The following is a 6546-nucleotide window of genomic DNA, read 5'->3' as shown; positions in this document are numbered from 1 at the left end:
AGTTCATTGACAACAAGGTAAATAATCATTTACAGAAGACCTCGGCACACAAAACAGAGAAAAAGATCTCACTGGCAAGAAAACGCCAGTAAAAGAGCATTTTGGGCGTTCAACGCCCAAAATGGGCATCCACTGGGCGCTGAACGCCAGTGATGGTAGCAGCTGGGCGTTCAACGCCAGAAAGGAGCACCCACTGGGCGTTGAACGCCAGTAATGGCAGCAGCTGGGCGTTGAACGCCCAGGAGAGCAGCAATTGGGCGCTGAACGCCCAAAACAGGCAGTGTTTGGGCGTTCAAACGCCAGGACATCAGGGAGGAGCCAAATTCATTTTTCCCACACGTATTTCCATTTTAATTTCAAATTTTATGCTTCAATGCATGATTTTTACATGAACATGTCAAGAACCCTGGTTTCTAAAATCCTTAATTTCTAAAAATCCATCTTTCCAAATTCAATCCAACTCTTTTCAAATCTTTTCTGAAAACAAATCCATCTTTTTCACTCTAAAATCTTTTCAACTAATCCATATCTTTTTCAAATCCCCATATTATCTTTTTCAAAATTCAGATTTATCTTTTTCAAAAATCTATCATATCTTCAAAAAATTAAACTATATCTTCTATCTTATCTTTTTTCAACTCAATCTTTTTATCTTATCTTTTCCAATTTTTCGAAAACCCACCCCCCATCCCTTTAAATTTGGGTTCGGCCTCTCTCCTCCTCCATCACCAATTGCACCTAGCTCTCCTTCTATCCCTCTCCTTTCTTTTCTTTTGCTTGAGGGCAAGCAAACCTCTTAGTTTGGTGTGTTTATCCGAGATCACTAAGATCATGGTTCCTAAAGGAAAACAACCCACTCCAAGAGGCAAGAAAGAGAGCGTTCCAAAACCACTTTGGAATCAAGGGAAGTTCTTATCTAAAGAACATTCAGACCATTATCTTAAAGTAATGGGTCTGAGATCAGTGATCCCGGAAGTTAGATTCGATCTGAAAGAAGATGAATATCCGGAGATCCAGGAGCAAAGTCGAATCAGGAACTGGGAAGACCTAGCTAATCCTGAAACGAAAGTGGGAAGGAACATGGTCCAGGAGTTCTATGCTAATATGTGGCAAACTGACAAGCAAAAACTATCTGGAACTGCATTCTATGAATTTCGGACCATGGTCAGAGGAAAGATTGTTCATACCACCCCTGACAAGATCAGGGAGATCTTAAAGCTACCTCAGCTAAAGGATGATCCAGACTCCTTCAACAGGAGGATGATGAGAGCAGACATTGACCTGGATAAGATTCTAGAGGACATATGTATCTCTGGAGCCAGTGGACCACCAACACAAAGGGTGTCCCAAATCAACTCAAGAGAGAGGATCTCAAACCAGTCGCCAGAGGATGGCTGGACTTCATTGGGCGTTCTCTGTTGCCCACTAGCAACCGTTCTGAAGTCACAGTTAAAAGAGCAGTGATGATCCATTGCATCATGATGGGAAAGGAAGTGGAGGTTCATCAGCTGATTTCAACTTAACTCTACAAGATTGCTAACAAAAATTCAAAAGAGGCCAGGTTGGCTTATCCAAGCGTGATTTCTCTGCTCTGCAAGGACGCTGGAGTAAGGATGGGAATAACTGAATATATCCTAATTGAAAAGCCAATCACCAAAGCATTAATGGAAAAACAACAAGTACAGGAGGATCCCATCAAGAAGAGAGCACAGGAATTCCTCCCAGAGATCCCTCAAGCTGAATACTGGGAGTATCTTGAGACGTTCGTTACCAAGATACGGGAAGCTATGGAGCAAATAATAAAAGAACAGAAGGAACACAGTCAAATGATGACCTATATGTTTAAAGAACAAGAGGAGCAGGGGCATGACTTAAGGGAACTGAAGCGCCAAAAGTCTTCTCTTGTAGGACCAAGCACCCCAAGGATCAGAGGAACCCCCGTGCCCCCAGAATAAAGGTTGTTAATTTCCAATTTCTGCCTTAACTCTGTGACAGTGTCCTTATAAAAGTTTACCTTAGAAGTCATATAGTAGTAATTAGTATCTATTTTGATTTTATCTCCAATTAAGCTATAGTTTATTTTTCTCATCATCAGCAAACATGAATAAAGTAGTAGATCTTTTGAATAAGAGGCAATAAAATTTCGAGTTTAATAAGAGAAATTCTAATTAGTTAAATGTGGTGGCAATGCTTTCTGTCTTCTGAATGAATGCTTGAACAGTGCATATGTCTTTTGAATTTGTTGTTTAAGACTGTTAAATATGTTGGCTCTTGAAAGAATGATGAACATGAGACATGTTATTGATAATCTGAAAAATCATAAAAATGATTCTTGAAGCAAGAAAAAGCAGCAAAGAACAGAGCTTGCAGAAAAAAAAAAGTAAGCAGAAAAAGCCAATAACCCTTAAAACCAAAAGGCAAGGGCAAATAAAAAGGATCCCAAGGCTTTGAGCATCAGTGGATAGGAGGGCCTAAAGGAATAAAATCCTGGTCTAAGCGGCTAAACCAAGCTGTCCCTAACTATGTGCTTGTGGCGTGAAGGTGTCAAGTGAAAACTTGAGACTGAGCGGTTAAAGTCAAGGTCCAAAGCAAAAAGAAGAGTGTGCTTAAGAACTCTGGACACCTCTAATTGGGGACTTTAGCAAAGCTGAGTCACAATCTAAAAGGTTCACCCAATTATGTGTCTGTGGCATTTATGTATCCGGTGGTAATACTGGAAAACAAAGTGCTTAGGGCCACGGCCAAGACTCATAAAATAGCTGTGTTCAAGAATCATCACACTGAAATAGGAGAATCAATAACACTATCTGAATTCTAAGTTCCTATAGATGCCAATCACTCTGAGCTTCAATGGATAAAGTGAGATGCCAAAACTGTTCAGAAGCAAAAAGCTACTAGTCCCGCTCATCTAATTAGAATCTGAGCTTCAATCAAAAACTCTAGATATTATTGCTTCTCAACCTATTATTCTTCTATTTTATTTATCTAGTTTCTTGAGGACAAGCAACAGTTTAAGTTTGGTGTTGTGATGAGCGGATATTTTATACGCTTTTTGGGGTTAATTTCATATAGTTTTTAGTATGTTTTAGTTAGTTTTTAGTTTATTTCCATTATTTTTTAGGAAAAATTCATATTTCTGGACTTTACTATGAGTTGTGTGCTTTTCTGTAATTTCAGGTATTTTTCTGGCTGAAATTGAAGGAGCTGAGCAAAAATCTGATTCAGGCTGAAAAAGGACTGCTGATGCTGTTGGATTCTGACCTCCCTGCACTCAAAGTGGATTTTCTGGAGCTACAGAACTCTAAATGGCATGCTTCCAATTGCGTTGGAAAGTAGACATCCAGAGCTTTCCAGAAATATATAATAGTCCATACTTTGCACAAGGATAGACGACGTAAACTGGCGTTCAACGCCAGTTCTCTGCCCAATTCTGGCGTCCAGCGCCAGAAAAGGATCAAAAGCTGGAGTTGAATGCCCAAACTGGCACAAAAACTGGCGTTCAACTCTACAAATGGCCTCTGCACATGGATTGCTTAATTCTCAGCCCCAGCACACACCAAGTGGGCCCCAGAAGTGGGCCTCTGCATCATCCATCATAGTTTACTCATTTGTTGTAAACCTAGGCTACTAGTTTAGTATTTAAACAACTTTTAGAGACTTATTTTGCATCTCATGACATTTTAGATCTGAACTTTGTATTATCTGACGGCATGAGTCTCTAAACCCCATTGTTGGGGGTGAGGAGCTCTGCTGTGTCTCAATGGATTAATGCAAGTATTTCTGTTTTCCATTCAAACACGCTTGTTCCTATCTAAGATGTTCATTCGCGCTTAACTGTGATGGAGGTGATGATCTGTGACACTCATCACCTTCCTCAAATCATGAACGAGTGCCTGACAACCACCTCCGTTCTATATATGATTGAATGAGTATCTCTTAGATTCTTTAATCAGAATCTCCGTGGTATAAGCTAGAACTGATGGCGGCATTCATGAGAATCTGGAAAGTCTAAACCTTGTCTGTGGTATTCCGAGTAGGATTCAAGGATTGAATGACTGTGACGAGCTTCAAACTCCTGAAGGCTAGGCGTTAGTGACAGACGCAAAAGGATAGTAAATCCTATTCCAACCGGATCGAGAACCAACCGGTGATTAGCCGTGCTGTGATAGAGCACGTGAGCGTAGTTTTCACTGGAAGGATGGAAGGTAGCCATTGACAACGGTGATCCACCAACACACAGCTTGCCATAGGAGGACGTGCATGCGTGAACAAGAAGACAGAGGAAAGCAAAGATTCAGAAGACAAAGCATCTCCAAAACTCTAACATATTCTCCATTTCTGCATAACATGTAACCTTTAATCCATGCTCTATTGTTTATTTGCAATTCAACTGATAAACATAATTGACTTCCTGACTAAGATTTACAAGATAACCATAGATTGCTTCAAACCAACAATCTCCGTGGGATTCGACCCTTACTCACGTGAGGTATTACTTGGACGACCCAGTGCACTTGCTGGTTAGTTGTACGAGTTGTGAAAAGTGTGATTCACAATTTGTGCACCACATCTCTAATGAGATTTTAGCAGCTTGTACCTCAAAGATTCCCAGTTTCTCCATTACAGAGAGTGGCATGAGGTTTATTTCTGACCCCAGGTCACATAGAGCCTTCTCAAAGGTCATGGTGCCTATGGTACAAGGTATCAGGAACTTTCCAGGATCCTGTTTCTTCTGAGGCAATCTCAGTTGATCCAATGCATTCAGTTCATTAGTGAACAGGGGAGGTTCATCTCCCCAAGTCTCATTACCAAATAAATTGGCATTCAGCTTCATGATTGCACCAAGGAACTTGGCAACTTGCTCTTCAGTAACATCTTTATTCTCTTCAGAAGAGGAGTACTCTTCAGAGCTCATGAATGGCATAAGGAGGTTCAATGGAATCTCTATGGTCTCTAGATGAGCCTTAGATTCCTTTGGTTCCTCAAAGAGAAACTCCTTATTGATCACTGGACGTCCCAGGAGGTCTTCCTCCTTGGGATTCACGTCCTCCCCTTCCTCTTTGGATTCGGCCATGATGGTTATATCAATGGCCTTGCACTCTCCTTTTGGATTTTCTTCTATATTGCTTGGAAGAGTACTAGGAGGGATTTCAGTGATCCTTTTACTCAGCTGGCCCACTTGTGCTTCCAAATTTCTAATGGAGGACCTTGTTTCATTCATGAAACTCACAGTGGCCTTAGATAGATCAGAGACTAAGTTTGCTAAATTAGAGGTATTTTGTTTAGAGTTCTCTGTCTGTTGCTGAGTGGATGATGGAAAAGGCTTGCTATTGCTAAACCTGTTTCTTCCACCATTATTAAAGCCTTGTTGAGGCTTTTGTTGATCCTTCCATGAGAGATTTGGGTGATTTCTCCATGAGGGGTTATAGGTGTTTCCATAAGGTTCACCCATATAATTTACCTCTGCTATTGCAAGGTTCTCAAGATCATAAGCTTCTTCTTCAGAAGATGCCTCTTGAGTACTGTTGGGTGCAGCTTGCATTCCATTCAGACTCTGAGAAATCATATTGACTTGCTGAGTCAATATTTTATTCTGAGCCAATATGGCATTCAGAGTATCAATTTCAATATTTTATTCTGAGGCGTCCCATTACTCACAGGATTCCTCTCAGAAGTGTACATGAACTGGTTATTAGCAACCATGTCAATGAGTTCTTGAGCTTCTGCAGGCGTTTTCTTTAGGTGAATGGATCCACCTGCAGAAGTATCCAATGACATCTTAGCTAATTCAGACAGACCATCATAGAATATATTCAGGATGGTCCATTCTGAAAGCATGTCAGAAGGACACTTTTTGGTCAGTTCCTTGTATCTCTCCCAAGCTTCATAGAGGGATTCACCTTCCTTCTGTCTGAAGGTTTGAACATCCACTCTAAGCTTACTCAGCTTTTGAGGAGGAAAGAACTTGGCTAAGAAAGACGTGACCAGCTTATCCCAAGAGTTCAGGCTATCTTTGGGTTGTGAGTCCAACCAAACTCTAGCTCTGTCTCTTACAGCAAACGGGAAAAGCATGAGCCTGTAGACTTCAGGATTTACTCCATTAGTCTTAACAGTATCACAGATCTGCAAGAATTCAGTTAAGAACTGAAAAGGATCTTCAGATGGAAGTCCATAAAATTTGTAGTTCTGCTGCATTAGAGAAACTAATTGAGGTTTCAGCTCAAAATTGTTTGCTCCAATGGCAGGAATGGAGATGCTTCTTCCATGTAAATTGGAATTAGGTGCAGTAAAGTCACCAAGCATCCTCCTTGCATTATTATTATTTTTGGCTGCCATCTCCTCTTCCTGTTTGAAAATTTCTGTAAGGTTATCTCTGGATTGTTATATTTTAGCTTCTCTTAGTTTTCTCTTCAGAGTCCTTTCAGGTTTAGGGTCTACTTCAACAAGAATATTCTTGTCCTTGCTCCTGCTCATGTGAAAAAGAGGGGAATAGAAAAATAATAATAGGGATCCTTTTTACCACAGTATAGAGGTTCCCTTGTTGTG

The 6546-nt window shown here is 40.6% G+C and overlaps 1 non-coding gene across 1 annotated transcript; it reads left to right on the top strand.

The window, feature by feature from the left end:
- Positions 1 to 5832: 5832 nt before the first annotated feature.
- LOC112788431 (small nucleolar RNA R71) lies at positions 5833 to 5940 on the top strand. The gene has a single exon (XR_003195794.1). It is a non-coding gene; the product is annotated as a small nucleolar RNA R71 (small nucleolar RNA).
- Positions 5941 to 6546: the final 606 nt, after the last annotated feature.

Source organism: Arachis hypogaea, chromosome 20 (assembly GCF_003086295.3).
Source record: "Arachis hypogaea cultivar Tifrunner chromosome 20, arahy.Tifrunner.gnm2.J5K5, whole genome shotgun sequence".
In the NCBI taxonomy this organism is placed as follows: domain Eukaryota; kingdom Viridiplantae; phylum Streptophyta; class Magnoliopsida; order Fabales; family Fabaceae; genus Arachis; species Arachis hypogaea.
This window is presented reverse-complemented; position numbering and strand designations above follow the sequence as displayed.